Here is a 17,345-nt window from a genome sequence, read left to right as displayed (position 1 = left end):
TAAAAAGCCCAAAAACCTTTGAACAAAAATATAAAACCATAGATGGAAAAATTGTAACCCACACACCACACACTGCTTGGGTACAAACTTTTGGCAACCAACCGAGGTTACTAAGAAATAGCGGAACCGAATTTGTTCCTAACCCGTTGACATACAGACCTTGCAGACCTTCTCGTTTGAGCGACTATGTTGCTTACAAATCCGCACGGAGAACATGACCATGCTTACGTTTTTTAGACATAAAGGAGCCGAAAGCCCCAAAACATCCCATATTCAAGGAAGAAACCACAACGGGGCTACCAACCAAACTAACAAAGCAAGAGAAGTCTGCACAGAGCCAGGGCACAAGCAAAGTTAGTCCCACGAAAAGAAAAGCGTTAGGAAAACGAACTGGAGGAAAACCAGTAAGAAAACTGCAAACGCCACGAGGGATGAGCCTCCAAACGGAGATTGAACAGATAAACGCAGAAAAGGAAGATGATTCGTCGTCAACCTCGGAGGAGACCACCTCACCTTCACCAAAGCGACAAAATCAGAAAAATACACCACCTGCTATCGCAACAAGAAAGAAAGTCGACTAGAAACCGACAGGCGACATTAGCGACAGCACATGGTAACCCCATTCTAATCAGCACAATACAGATCACGAGTTCAACCGGGACGAAACAATTTGAAATTGATTCGCCACCTGAAAAATCAAAACAAGATTCGCCAAGCTTAAAATCTTTGCTTCAGGAAATGGGATTTTCGAAAAAAACTCCTGAATATAAAGCTTGTCTGCAATTTATACAGGCTATTAGTCCGAAACACAGAACAAGCACCACCAACAATGTGATAGACCTAACTTCACCAGCGGAAGCAGAAGATGAAACGATGGAAAATGACGACATATTTTGAGTAAAGACGTAAGACATAGAAACAAAGCAAGGACAAGTAGACGAACAACCGAATAATGAAGAACAACACGGAACAATAGATGACAACATTGAGAACAACGCCGAAAAAACAAGAGGGGAGAAATGAATAACCAAGCCAAACAGTCCTACGGGGACTTAAAAACTCAATTAAACTTTATCATTTTTCCCGAGGAGGGGGAATGTCATCCGGCATGGATAGATAAAACTCCATATAAAATTTCTTATGTATTTATATATCAATTATGTTTTGATATTATATAACAATAATGTGTACTGGTCGATTGACCTTGATAACAAGGACGAGAACTCCATCAAAACCTATAGAACTAGCTAAGAACAAACTTAACATAAGATATAAGAGAGTGCAACAAACAGTCGACAAAAATATCGAAAAACGCATAGAACAAGTGGCACGAAAAACCATTCGGTTAGCAACAAAAGTAAAAAGCCCAAAAACCTTTGAACAAAAATATAAAACCATAGATGGAAAAATTCTAACCCACACACCACACACTGCTTGGGTACAAACTTTTGGCAAACAACCGAGGTTACTAAGAAATAGCGGAACCGAATTTGTTCCTAACCCGTTGACATACAGACCTTGCAGACCTTCTCGTTTGAGCGACTATGTTGCTTACAAATCCGCACGGAGAACATGACCATGCTTACGTTTTTTAGACATAAAGGAGCCGAAAGCCCCAAAACATCCCATGTTCAAGGAAGAAACCACAACGGGGCTACCAACCAAACTAACAAAGCAAGAGAAGTCTGCACAGAGCCAGGGCACAAGCAAAGTCAGTCCCACGAAAAGAAAAGCGTTAGGAAAACGAACTGGAGGAAAACCAGTAAGAAAACTGCAAACGCCACGAGGGATGAGCCTCCAAACGGAGATTGAACAGATAAACGCAGAAAAGGAAGATGATTCGTCGTCAACCTCGGAGGAGACCACCTCACCTTCACCAAAGCGACAAAATCAGAAAAATACACCACCTGCTATCGCAACAAGAAAGAAAGTCGACTAGAAACCGACAGGCGACATTAGCGACAGCACATGGTAACCCCATTCTAATCAGCACAATACAGATCACGAGTTCAACCGGGACGAAACAATTTGAAATTGATTCGCCACCTGAAAAATCAAAACAAGATTCGCCAAGCTTAAAATCTTTGCTTCAGGAAATGGGATTTTCGAAAAAAACTCCTGAATATAAAGCTTGTCTGCAATTTATACAGGCTATTAGTCCGAAACACAGAACAAGCACCACCAACAATGTGATAGACCTAACTTCACCAGCGGAAGCAGAAGATGAAACGATGGAAAATGACGACATATTTTGAGTAAAGACGTAAGACATAGAAACAAAGCAAGGACAAGTAGACGAACAACCGAATAATGAAGAACAACACGGAACAATAGATGACAACATTGAGAACAACGCCGAAAAAACGAGGGGAGAAATGAATAACCAAGCCAAACAGTCCTACGGGGACTTAAAAACTCAATTAAACTTTATCATTTTTCCCGAGGAGGGGGAATGTCATCCGGCATGGATAGATAAAACTCCATGTAAAATTTCTTATGTATTTATATATCAATTATGTTTTGATATTATATAACAATAATGTGTACTGGTCGATTGACCTTGATAACAAGGACGAGAACGGCGTCTAAAGATAACTATGATGATTCAGAACGTGAATAAACGTTAGCATTAACCAGTTGTTTTAACTTCTTCTCTCTCAAGCTCGACATTATCTATCCATACGGATTCAAGGATTAACCGTTCATACCTTGAGGACATTGCGGTATGACAGGGGGTTTCAGACGCCCTTTTCCCCTCCTGGAAGATTCGACCCCCCCCCCCGCCGACCCCAAAGGGTCTCCCTTTGTACTATTTTGAGATAACCATTTTTGGCTCACTGACCTTAAAATTTCACTAAATGCGCCTTCAGCGCCAATCTATACTAAATTTGAGGGGGAGAGCACGCCGAAAAAACGCAATTTTTTGGTCCAAATTTTCCAAAAAGTGCCTAAAAACGCCTTTTTTTGGCCTTTTTTCGAAAATTTTTCCTGCGGCGCAGAAAGTTTCCTCAAATTAGGGTCTTTATAGTGGTTTGGAAGAGCTCAAAAAAATCTATTTGATCATCGGCCTTAAAAAAAGGCCGGCAAAATTTTCAAAAACTTTTTGAAAGATTTAAAAAAAACTAGACCAATTTTTGCCCTTGAAGGCTAATTCGTCACGACATCGCAAATTTAGCATTCCTCCGACCGATCAAAATCCAACAATAATTATAAACAGTTGAAAAGAGAAATTTATCTCAGACCAAACATTAATGAAATAGACGGCTTATTCTGAAAATTGCTAATCAATGCTTAAAAACGCATCTCTATAAACAACCGCAGGAACAATTTATTTCATGGTCCGAGAGAAAATTCAGACAAAATAAAAGCAGTTGCCTTTTTTACTCAACTAAAGCAGCTGCATAGCACTTTTTTCTCATCCAAAACTGAAGTTTTAAACGATTCAGCCAAATTGGGCAAACAGATTTCTGCAAAAGACAGAGTTAGCGAGATGAAAATATTTGAAACTGATAATTCTAATCAGGAGAACAGTTACCACACGCGTAATTCTCGTGAAATTGAACAGCATAATCAAATGAATCAAATGAATCAAATAAAGTCAAAACTAAACTAAGAGGTCATCTAAAACTCTCATAAACATAATTTTCAAAAAATAGTTGCCAAGGCAAGGATGGCAGGTTAGATTCAACTAACCAAATTGAACGAAACTTTCACTTGATCAGTCAAAAACTTGTGCTTTTGGAACGAACGATGTAAATACTACCAAGCCGAAACTGTATTAGTATTCGAAATAAAAACGGATATCACATCCGACCATCTAATTTTAGGGGATAAAAGTTCGGGCGACTTCTTAGTCTTATTTTAGCAACACCTTACCTCTCTTAATTCTCTAATTCTAAATATAAACACTTGTTTATTTTCAAAACAAATTTTTCAAATCACAAAGCAATTTTGTCAACTGAAAAGTTTACAAATAGGAATTGGGGTTCTGAGTTATGTACGAGGTACTGTACTCATAGAGTAATTTCAGATAAGGTACACCGTCTGTTCGTCACGCTATCTTATTTTCGGCCGGATAGATTCGTGCAACTTCTTTGTCTATTACCAATCTTAATCTTACTCTTATATCTCCCAGTCTCAATATATCTAGTGTATACTGGTATTTACGAGTTAGTTCTTGGAGTTTATCCAGAAGGAGAACAACTGTAGTCTAAGATTTATTCAAATTGTTCTGGTGCTGAAACTACAAGTAGTTTCAGCACTTAAAAATAAATGTCAATGTTAGTGATGGAATATGATTGGTTAGTTAGTAAAACTTTATAGAGATTGTTTTATCACTAGTGAAGGACGTGTGAGGTAGTTTCCTTTTCGAAATTTGAGCAGTGATTTCTTAAAGAGAGAGGAGATGTAGTACTTTGGGTAGAGAGAAGAAGATTGTTTGTTTGTGTTCAAATTTGGGTCTCGTTTGATGGTGGATCGTCTTGGGTGATTGTATCAAGACTTCAGATCGATGCACCGATGTGTTGATTTCGTTAAGCCTAGAGCGAGGCTACGTGCAAGATGAACTTTGACTTTACCGTGTGAAGTGCCAAGTGTTTAGGATTGGTATAAGAGATCAACATCGAGATGGCCATTGGTCTGTTTTAATCGTTTTCCTTTGCTGAGATGTTGAGTCCATAGTTTAAATCCTTTGAGAGTAGTGACTACGGCAACAAACCTAATAGGTTTGCCATTCCAGAATTGGAAGGTAATGGAGTTTTCATCTCCTCTTGCTGCTCGTTCCATTGGCTCTAAGAAATCTTTTACATCATTTTGCATTTACAGATCTACATCTTGTTAGTGAAGTCAGTTTTTAGTTTTTTGGTTATTTTGATTGTTTATTAGTTATGAATGTTTATTAGTTATTTTTGCAAAAATGTTTTTATTTTTCTTCGGTTTTTTAAAGAGTCGCCCACTTAAGATTCTGAAGTTCTTGTATTGTTGTTGTTTCTGATTCTGAAACTGCGTTACTTGTTTTTGAAAATCTTCTTTTAACAATTTGTTTTTGTTTTGCTATTATTGTCTTTTTCCGTGTTTGTCTTTTTGATCTGATGTATCCTATTGTTTGTCTGTGCGGTGTGATAACAAGATCGTATCTTTCGCTTCTAATTAAACAATTGTGTAATATGATTGTTTGTTTACTGCCTAAACTATCTCTTGACATAAGGTTTAGGATGATGGATGCAAAACTTGGAGGTTAATTTTTATTCCTTAGACTGTTAGTTCTTACAGTTTTTGTGTTGTAATCTTAAGTTGGGGCATAGACTATCATTGTTGACGGGTTGGAGAGAGAGTATATCAATTCGTTTAGGTTGATTTTTCTACTTTCTCGTGACTAGGTTTCAATATATGATGAACTTACTTAATCTTACCTAGGGATTTGATTTTTGATCAAGGGTTGGAGAATAGTAAATCAATTCACAAGGTTCAGGTATAACTAGAGTACAAGTAGATCGATAGGTACTATTTTAGAACTTTCTAATATTTTCAAGGTTTTAGCCTGGGTCATCAAAGAGGAAGGGCTCAAGTGAGGGATGAGTAACCGGAGTTCTTCACTGTTTATCCTAATTAAAATGGTTAATTTTTCAGAAATTTCTATTAGTCCTGGCTCTTTTATGAGAGCTGGGGAGTAAATCGACCTTTGAAGTCGTTAGACTCTTGAAATTATGAGGTGGGAAGAACAAAGTTGTTCGGAGTGATCCGAGGGAGTGATCCAAGGGAATTTAAGTGAAGTAGAACTTAATTTAAGTTAATCTAAAAATCCAATGAAAACCTTGATGATTTGTTTTTGAAATGAAACGTGATTTATTGAAAAGCAAGGATAGGCCTTGATAAATTTTAGTTTAAAAACTTAAGTTAAACTGAAGTTTTCAAAGTTAGAGTTTAAATGATATTACTTTTTTGAATGAATTTGATTATGTTTTATGCGATGAAGCTGGGAAGAAAAAAAAGTATTTCTTGAGAAGCAAGAAGTATTTTAATAATTTGTAAAACTTACGTTAAAATTTTCTCCTAACAAATTTTTGTAATTTTTTATTCAATAAAATGTTTACTTTACAGCAGATTATTTTAGTTTTCAAATTATTTTACTGCAGATTTGGGAAGGAATGACTTGTGCATCTTTTGATCAGTCGTCATTATCTAAAAAGATGAGCCAGAAAGCACCAAGTAGGTTTTTGAAGAAGTATTCTTCAAATAATTTTCATGTTAATAAATGAAAATGTAAATTTACTGCATGAAGTATTCTGAAAACAAATACTTATTGCGGTTTTTGTCGTACTATCATGTAGTAGATCGGTCCGTCGTTCAGTCGTTGTTCGCGCCGTGATCTCGGTCTTTGTGCAATACTGGTATTTCTTGTATTGTTTGAAAATTTTGCGTAGATTCATTGAGACGTAGAGACATTTCTATTAAATTGTGTATGCCATCTAACATTTTGCAATTGTCTAATTCTAATCCTAATTATCTAATTCTGGGTTAGTTAAGATCTTGTTCGAGACTTTTGGTCGCACCAAATGAGTTATGTGCGAGGTACTGTACTCATAGAGTAATTTCAGATAAAGTAAATAGTCTGTTCGTCACGCTATCTTATTTTCGGCAGGATAGATTCGTGCAACTTCTTTGTCTAATACCAGTCTTAATCCTACTCTTATATCTCTTAGTCTCAATAGATGTAGTGTATACTGGTATTTACAAATTGGTTCTTGGAGTTTATCCATAAGGAGAACAACTGTAGTCTAAGATTTATTCAAACTGTTCTGGTTTTTAAACTACAAGTAGTTTCAGGACTTACAAAAAAGTGTCAATGTTAGCGATGGAATATGATTGGTTAGTTAGTTATATTTTATAGAGTTTATTTTATCAATATTATAATTGGTTTATAAATACTAGTTTAGAACTGGTTCCAGTTCAGTTTTTGATACTGATTGATTAGATATAACTTTGGGTTTGCTCGAATAGGAAAAAGTTACTATTTTTGTTTTAATAAATGCTGACTGAACTAAGAGATATTATTTTATTTAGTTTTTGACTAATGCTTTGAAGAGGGATATTTGAGAGACAGTAAGAGAAGGGTGAGGATTTAAATTTACTGCAGACTTTCAACTTGATCAGTACATGGTGAAATAGAGCATGGGTAAGTCCCGTTTAAGTCCCGTGCTGCTAAATCAGTCGGAGACACAAAGAAGTGCAAAAAACTGAGTGCATTTTTGTAACAATTTGTTTTGGAATCCCAATCAACAATAGAAAGAATGATAATAAGATACCGCAATCGACTACTTAAAATTCTTTCGCTACATGCCCAAAATCGTGCGAAACAAAATAGTTATTTGATTTATAATTGTTTCCTTTTCGCGAAGTGTTCAGAAAAAAATCTGAGCTTGATAACCTATTATTCATGATTTTTATATTAAGTGGGTTAACTCGACCCGATAATTCTACTACCACTATATTGCGAGGCAGTAAAGAAATATAATTCCATATCTATGCTATGGCGTTAGCGAAACATAACTAATTGTTTTTTTTCGAATGCAAATGACAATATTGATTCGATCTTGGCGATCCAAGGTTAGTTTTAGTAGTTCAAATGGTCCTATTTATATTCAGTCTAAATTTTGATAGATTAAATCAATCGTATTGTCATAAGCTGAACTCTCTGGCCTGTTTGGGTTAGAAAAATAAACTTCGACTGGTAACTAATGTTGAAACCAATTTCAGTTAGATTAATCATGCAAGTGCAACTATGAAATATAGGCTCATTACAAATGAATAATTTCTGTTTTCTTCTTTTAATTATTTTTTTACGAGTTGTTTGTCCTAATGATGTTGTGATCAATTCAACAGACACAAGTATTCCTTTATGGTCTTCAGTTACTTTCACTATGCCCGTTGAACTCCCGTTTATTAACCCCTTCTCGAACTTTTGTAAGCTACATGACTTTTATTACTGCTTAAATTCATTCGAGGTCCATTTTGCAAATCAACACCTACCTGCTTTTGAAGTTGTTCACTACTACAATAATTACTACATAAGGGGAGTCGCGGGACCGATTCAGCAACTGAAGAGATCTGCCGTAAAGCAATGCCAAGATGAGTTTGAAGCAGAATACAAACAGCACAATTATTTCGTGTTTGGAGAAAGTTGCTGCCATGGCCAATACATCTCCTATTTCAGATCAGTGGCGGATTTTTTAAGAGGGGAAGCGTGTTTTTTTTCGGTCAAAACTGAACTGTTATTTTGCTGAAAAAGCATTTTGATCCATTCATTTTTTAAAACTCACCTCTCCCCTACTGAAGTCTTAAATCCGCCCCTCTTCCAGATATGGATTCAAGGAAGCGCTATTGACTCCTTCCGAATATTTCAGAAGACTAACAGATTATTCAGAAGAGAACAAGCAGTTAAACTTTATTTTATCATACTACGATATCGAATGTGAGGCTTACGTAATCACCAGAATTGGGTTTGGAATAGGTCCATTGTTGCGGATGAGATTAAAGTATGCTAAATGGATAACAAGACAACCCTGAATGTTCCGACTGCCTTTTAAGGTCTATGGAGCAGAAATAACATGAAAAAAAAACTAAATGTATAAAAAAATAAACTGAACTTTTTTTCAAATTTGAAATTTACTTTGTGAAAATCATCCCCCACACGCCAAATAAATTACAAAGTGATAAATTTCGCTCGTAGTAACATATCAATTATGGTAAGCAATCTTCCTTTAACCGCGTTAACTATATATCGCGCGCTAACTATCCCAAATTGGCCAAAATGGCAATCTTTAAACCGCCATAACTTTACGAAAACTGATCACAGGTGAAATATCTTTTCAAATTTAAGCTCAAGACAACAAAACCTTTTAAATGATATTTAAAAACTCCGTCAAAAATGGCTAGTTAAAAAATCGAAATTTGTCTGAAGAAAAAAAAACCTACCCCGAGCATAAATATTCTGTTACTTTCGTTACGAAAGTCGGAACAACAAGAAAGTAAAGCAAGAAAATTGAGTCTATGCAATTGATGTAGACGCATTGGCAAAAATTAGATTGCAAATTTTCTTATTCATTGCATGTAACCCAATTAGACACTAAAATGGATAATCTAGGGATTTTATACAGTTCAGAAAAATCGATTATATAGTCGAGAAAATGATTTTTTTGCGGCATTAAATCTGTTTAGAATCTGTATAAAATCGATTATAATGCAATCAATGCATCGTAACAGAAAAGGTTGTAAACAACTTGAATGATCAAATATGGGATCCATTTATCATACCTGTATCTAGCGAAAGAGGTCATTTGCAAGAAGAGTTAGAAGAAAAACCATACTTACTACCAATTGGAAACAGTTGGAGTCCAAAGATACCACACGAGAATCCAGAAAGTTTCCTGACATTTTATTGGTTCAAATTAAATGTTATGTGCCCCGATCAGCCCTGGATTTGTCGAAGATAGCTACATATGTTATAGGTCACATCAGGGCATGGGATTAGTTGATTGACAGGGGAACAATAAATATTTTGCAAACAACAACAACTTAATTGACAGAGCTTTCTAGTTATTGAGAACCTGGCTCAGTTAATTAGTGAAAAAAAAAACGGTTGTAATTACATGAATTCAAAAGTATAAATCAAGATTAGGAAACTGGAGAAGCAGAATACATGATAGCGTCCTCGGCGTCGTTGACAGTTTCTAATCCCGAAACCATTTAGAAAGGATCAACCGTACATTTCTGCCGTACATTTTTTGTGTTCCATTCAAATTTAGGTACCACAAATAATCATCGGTTTGGATTGAGTAATATATCATATCAGTGCTTTTTCAATCGTAATTTGAATAGCATGAAAAAAATTTCAAAAAGTTGTCTCAACGCTGAGGAAAACTTTTTTCTTCTTTTTTCAAAGGTCATATGATGTTTAAAGTTAAATATAGTCAATTATGCTTATTTCGCTAATTTTCTTTGAAGTTTGCCTAAATAAGCGTTCGTACAGTTCAAGCATCCCTCGACGCCTAAGAAAAGGCACTAAATTTGCCATGATTGTTCTTTTCAATTACCTATTTTAATTAACCGGTCTTATATGACCTTGACTTAACGCAAGTGACCTTCTTCGGAGTGAGCGAGCGTCAGTGTTATTTGTGTCTTAGTTAGAAATAACACATTTCAATTAAACTCTAATTTTACCTTTTATTTGTTTTAAGTTAGAACAGATAGCGTTTTAGCATTTTTTATTAGGGCGCAGTCATCTATAAACGAATCTGGCATGAGGGGGAATACCCCCATTCTGGCAATCGCATACTATCGATCCCCCAACCCAATGGGAAGATTTGAGGGATATGTTCCAATTGGCATTAATAGCCCAAGAGAACATCGATATTGACAACCTATTAAACCTACTCGAATACCTAAAACCGGAAACTTTAAAACTGGAGGAAGAGCCCCAGAACGAATCAACGACGCCAAAAACGTAACGTTTGGCACGGAACGCAGAAGAAAGGAACAAATTCAACGATTCCGAGACCGCCCGAATCAAGTTTGAAACAAAGACAATTAATGGAATGCGAATGAAAGAAGCGGACAAGATGATTTGCTCTATGCTACTCCTATCACTTGGTAGTGAGTGTAGTAGAATTTTCTCACAAAAGTTCTCGAAAGTCAAAATCCTACGGATAAATTTCGCCGAAGTTTGGGATTTCCTAAACCAAGCTTTTATTAGAAAACCCAATGTAACATTTGAACGCTATAAGCTACTTAATTGACCCCAGAGAGTTCAAGAAAGCTTGGAACAGTTCTGGGGTGCTCTAGCAGAAATGACGAAGAAATGCGACATATCCAGCGGAGAAGAGGAATGGATTCATGACATTTTTTATCAACAACATGAAAAACTACGAAATCAGGAGGAAATTTTTGATTGAACCCCCCACAAGAAGCCTTAAATGTCGCCTTGGTTGATGAAAAAGGAATCTCAAACCATTTGAAAATGAAAAGTAATTTTTAATCATCTTCTTACCCTGTAAACAAACGAAAACCAACTTTGGGACATCATGTATGAAATGCGGAGGAAATTTTATAAAGTGACATCTTGCTAGCTGTCCGGCGAAGAGCGCGATTTGTACATCTTGTATTTTTGAAGGACATATGACGAAAAATTGTAAATCTAGAAAAAAAACAGACATTGTACAAAAATCATGAAATTGTAGATACCGAGTTTGTTAATCTGTCGGATCAAAAGCTGTAAATAACCATGTACATAGAGAATAAGGCGGTGTAATTATTACATGGTCGGAAATAGGACGAAGCGATAACGACGACTATTCGGTATAAAACGTGACTAAGATATTTGACAACGATGGAAAAGAATTGAAGAAACTACTCAACATTGGATTTGGAGAGGAAAATTCGTACATTTTAACATACAACTGAACTCAGCAAGCCCAGTAAGTTTTTTCAAAAGAAACAATACAAGAACCAAAACTACGCGATCCATATTTGAAAATTCACGCAGTCGACCAAGCAACGATAGATATTTATTGCGGTTTCACGGACGACCCGATAAAGATTGTGGGACAAGTCATCATACCAATAAAATCCAACGGATGGACGTACCACAATACAGCTTTCTTCATAACCGATGAGCATGAAGGAAACATCCTAGGAAATGACAAGCTACCATACGTCGGGAAAGAAGTCCTTTTCTCCTTACAAGAATAACACATTTCAATTAAACTCTAATTTTACCTTTTATTTGTTTCAAGTTAGAACAGATAGCGTTTTAGCATTTTTTATTAGGGCGCAGTCATCTATAAACGAATCTGGCATGAGGGGGAATACCCCCATTCTGGCAATCGCATACTATCGATCCCCCAACCCAATGGGAAGATTTGAGGGATATGTTCCAATTGGCATTAATAGCCCAAGAGAACATCGATATTGACAACCTATTAAACCTACTCGAATACCTAAAACCGGAAACTTTAAAACTGAAGGAAGAGCCCCAGAACGAATCAACGACGCCAAAAACGTAACGTTTGGCACGGAACGCAGAAGAAAGGAACAAATTCAACGATTCCGAGACCGCCCGAATCAAGTTTGAAACAAAGACAATTAATGGAATGCGAATGAAAGAAGCGGACAAGATGATTTGCTCTATGCTACTCCTATCACTTGGTAGTGAGTGTAGTAGAATTTTCTCACAAAAGTTCTCGAAAGTCAAAATCCTACGGATAAATTTCGCCGAAGTTTGGGATTTCCTAAACCAAGCTTTTATTAGAAAACCCAATGTAACATTTGAACGCTATAAGCTACTTAATTGACCCCAGAGAGTTCAAGAAAGCTTGGAACAGTTCTGGGGTGCTCTAGCAGAAATGACGAAGAAATGCGACATATCCAGCGGAGAAGAGGAATGGATTCATGACATTTTTTATCAACAACATGAAAAACTACGAAATCAGGAGGAAATTTTTGATTGAACCCCCCACAAGAAGCCTTAAATGTCGCCTTGGTTGATGAAAAAGGAATCTCAAACCATTTGAAAATGAAAAGTAATTTTTAATCATCTTCTTACCCTGTAAACAAACGAAAACCAACTTTGGGACATCATGTATGAAATGCGGAGGAAATTTTATAAAGTGACATCTTGCTAGCTGTCCGGCGAAGAGCGCGATTTGTACATCTTGTATTTTTGAAGGACATATGACGAAAAATTGTAAATCTAGAAAAAAAAACAAACATTGTACAAAAATCACGAAATTGTAGATACCGAGTTTGTTAATCTGTCGGATCAAAAGCTGTAAATAACCATGTACATAGAGAATAAGGCGGTGTAATTATTACATAGTCGGAAATAGGACGAAGCGATAACGACGACTATTCGGTATAAAACGTGACTAAGATATTTGACAACGATGGAAAAGAATTGAAGAAACTACTCAACATTGGATTTGGAGAGGAAAATTCGTACATTTTAACATACAACTGAACTCAGCAAGCCCAGTAAGTTTTTTAAAAAGAAACAATACAAGAACCAAAACTACGCGATCCATATTTGAAAATTCACGCAGTCGACCAAGCAACGATAGATATTTATTGCGGTTTCACGGACGACCCGATAAAGATTCTGGGACAAGTCATCATACCAATAAAATCCAACGGATGGACGTACCACAATACAGCTTTCTTCATAACCGATGAGCATGAAGGAAACATGCTAGGAAATGACAAGCTACCATACGTCGGGAAAGAAGTCCTTTTCTCCTTACAAGAACAACCTTACAAGAAACAGACACCATTCTCAAGAAATTCGACAAAAAATTTATCAGAGTCTGTCAAAAGAATAACCAACTCAAGATTACCCACTTTCACGACCCACTGAAACCAATACAATTAAAGGAGCGTAGGGTTCCGTTACAATTACTTCCGACAGTAAGCAAAGAACTTGACACACTAATTTCCGAGTAGCACATTAAAAAAAAAGAGTCACGCAATAAATATTGATTTATCATCCCAATAGTAATTACCTGCAGGAAAGATAAATCAATTAAGCTCGCGTTAGACTCAAAACGTTTGATCAAACAATATTAAAAAAAAATACCAGATACCAAACATACACGAACTAGTTGATAACGTTGCATCTCAACTCTCATAAAAAACCGACGGATAAGTTTGCTTTACAAATTTACACCTTTAGAATGCTTAGAGTCAACTTAATTTAGACAACTTCACGGGCAAACAGGGTAATTTCAGCCTCGTTGGAGGAAATGCCACTTGTCCATATCAGTTTTTAACGGGATTTTACGGAATTGGCGATATGCCAAATGAATTTCAAAGAGTAATGGACTCAACCATGGGACGTATCCCTTTTACTAACTTCTACCTTGACGACATATTAGTCTCTTCCAAAGGAAGCTTTAACGAACATAAAGAAATCGCTGACAAGATTTAAACTACCCTCAACAATAATAAATTTGCAGTAAAATGGCCGAAATGCAAATTTTTTAAAAAGGAAATCTAATGGCTAGTTTTCAAAATATCAAAAACAGGAGCAATCCCTATGAAAGAAAAAACCTTAACAATAAAATCTATCCCAAGCTCTCGGGTTACGCTCATTTTTCGGATTAGCCAATCAATTTATGAAATTCGTACCAAACCTGGCATCCTTGGGAAGCCCTTTGAGACCACTTATAAAGAAGAAATTGATCTTTACTTGGTCAGAGGAACATACCATAGCTTTCGAGAAAGTCAAATCAAAAATTGTTAATTTACTTCAGTGCAAGAGATTGAATGCTGCAGCCGGTAACGGACAATTCCAATGTATAGAGCAGCTTTACAACCAATAACAATGCACGCTTAACAACGTGCTGTTTGTTTGCACGATTATGCAACCCGAAGCCTGTCTTTTGAATCTGAATGCTAAGGCGAACTGCTAAACCAAATTTCCTTTCTAAGCTAAAAAAAATTACTGTAATAAATTCTCACTTTGATGCGTCACATCACACTTATCAGGTTGAGTTTTAGTTGCAAATGTTTAGCTCCAGCGTTTTGGAAAACTGGCTGAATTGTCTGCGTGACTGAATTGTCTGGTTTTTTTTGGCTGAATTGTTTTTACCCAAATTGCCTGAGAGCCGAGCCATGTACCCCTTGCGATACAAAATTATAAACCAAAAAACTGAAAAAAGTATATATTTGATCTCAGGCGAATGAGGAGTTTGCCCGACCCCTTTTAAAAACTTTACAAAAAAATTAAGTCAACCTATCTTTTTTTTAGTTCTATTATAATAGAAGTATCCATTCTATGTAGATTTCTTTCATAAACGAGGAAAAATAAAACATCAAATAATGCATTAATACTGCACAAAACGAAATTTAAGAAATTATTCGAATCATTTTTATTACAAGACACCCAGGAAAAAAGCCGACAAAAATTGTTATGAAATCCAGGGGCGTATCTAGATCTAGGATTTTCTCCAGGGGCGAGGGGGAGGGGAGGGAGGATGTAAAATTTTGGAAAATTTTGTCGAACTTTTTCCGCGCTCTCCCAAAGCACTAAAAAAGACCTGTTTTGGTCAAATTTCCTGGGCCGCGTTTTTTATTTGACCAAAATTTATTGCGTTTTTTCAGCGCGCGCTCCACTCTTAAAATGAGTATATATTGTCGCCGAAGGACGAAAATGGATATCTCAAAATAGAACACCTTTAGGGTCCGTTGTAAACTAGCGAGAACACGACAAAAGCAGCTCTATAAGTTGCAATGAGAAAAATTATAAATTTGTCTCGAATTAACCAAAATTCGGCTCCGTCTCGGGTTCGAACATGCGAGCTAAAGATTATGCGTCCACACACTAACCACGCACGCTTAGAGGTAAATCGTCGTTTTGCAAAAACCAGCGAGAACACAACAAAAAGCAGCTCTAAAAACACTGGCGACAACACGACAAAAAATATCTTCTTTTGCAAACACTGGCTAGAACACGGCAACAAGCAGCTCTGAAAAGTGCAATAAAAAAGTATAAATAGGCCTCGAAGTAGCAAAATATTTGGCTGTGTCTAAAATTTGAACCTGCTACCTAGAAATTTAGAGTCTCACGCAATAACCACTCAGCCACTGAGCTTATTAGGTTCCAAGCAATAGCCACTAAAAAGCACAGAACAGATGCTTCGCAATTTCCAATGCTTAAGAAAAACTTTACTTGAAAGTTAGCTTAGAAAAAAATAAGGTTCGTAATAATAAACCTCGCTGATGGCTAGTGAAATCACCCTTTTCGGCACCATTTTTGTTATTGGAGAAGTTAATTTGCATCCATTTTGGAGCAAATGAACTTGAAAAAACCAACAATCAAGTCGCGAAAACTAAAAAATGAGCGCAATAAAATTGACGCGAACTTCAAAAAATCAAAATTAGACTTTGTTCTCAAAAAAAATTCCATGAGTTTCAACTTTTAGTTGATTACAATTACTTTTAAATCTTCTTTCTCTTTTCTCAGTGAGCTTAGAAAAAAAAGAAGGTTCGTAATTATAAACCTCGCTGATGGCTAGTGAAATCACCCTTTTCGGCACCATTTTTGTTATTGGAGAAGTTAATTTCCATCCATTGTGGAGCAAATGAACTTAAAAAAACCAACAATCAAGTCGCGAAAACTAAAAAATGAGCAAAATAAAATTGACGTGAACTTCAAAAAATCAAAATTAGACTTTGTTCTCAAAAAACATTCCATAAGTTTCAACTTTTAGTTGTTTACAATTTCTTATAAATCTTCTTTCTCTCTTCTCAGTGAATTAGATAATCTCTCGGATTATTTAACACAATCAATTTTCTGATGGCCAAACTCTTAAAATCTAGCTATCAGTTTTCTTTTAAAAGAAAGAATTTACATCTATCCATCGGGCGTCAGCAATTGTATTGGCGAAACAAATTAACCAAGTCTTATATTGAAATCCATCAAACTCCACTGGATAAAACAATCAACTTTACTCTCAACTTTTTGATCAATCTCATCACCCATAATGTGCAATTTCACTAATTCGTTATGTTTAATGCCTGAATTTTGTATCCGTAGTTTATAAACTATCTTGTGCCAAACCTTATAAAAATAAGCAGGCGAAAGAATGAAAAACGTTAAAAAATCTAGGCCTACCAAAAATTAAATTTTCATGTCTCAATAGATGCTTATTCTAGACTTGCATGCTGGAAAAATGAGTATTATAATAGCAACGGAAAAAAATTTAAGAAGAGTAAACAAAGCCGACAATCTTTGAGCAGACACAAGATGAGTAGAACAAAAAGGTTTCATGAAAAATCTTGACAGTTTTAAGTCCCACCTGAGACTACAATGAACAACACTTGCACTTTCAAATACAAGGTGAAGTTGCCTGCTACACAAGAAAAGAAAAATTAAGGATGTGGCCACTAACCCGACACCCTTTGAGCAGACACCTGTTGAGCCAAAAAAAAATTGACATAAGAAAATTAAAAAGCTTAACGTCCACCTCCCTGAACCTACAGAGAACACTTGCAATGAAAGTTGCTTACAGGACAAACAAGATGTGAGCTGTGTCAACTAAAAAGACAAAATTTAACAGAATAATGGAAGTCAAACAATTCAATTTTTTACAGAACTTTTTTTTGCAATTGCATATATACCGGAAAAAAAACAAGGCCCGGCACTTGCCCTCGCTAACGTAATAATATCTAATTTTGTCGAACACAACATGTGCTAACAAAACACCGCAATATAACTTCATTATGCCATAAAAAGTAAGCCGAAACCATTTAATAAAAAATCTATACACAAAAAAAAATTATTAAAAACCAGACTT

This window comes from Symsagittifera roscoffensis, chromosome 4 (assembly GCF_963678635.1).
Source record: "Symsagittifera roscoffensis chromosome 4, txSymRosc1.1, whole genome shotgun sequence".
Lineage (NCBI taxonomy): Eukaryota > Metazoa > Xenacoelomorpha > Acoela > Convolutidae > Symsagittifera > Symsagittifera roscoffensis.
This window is presented reverse-complemented; position numbering follows the sequence as displayed.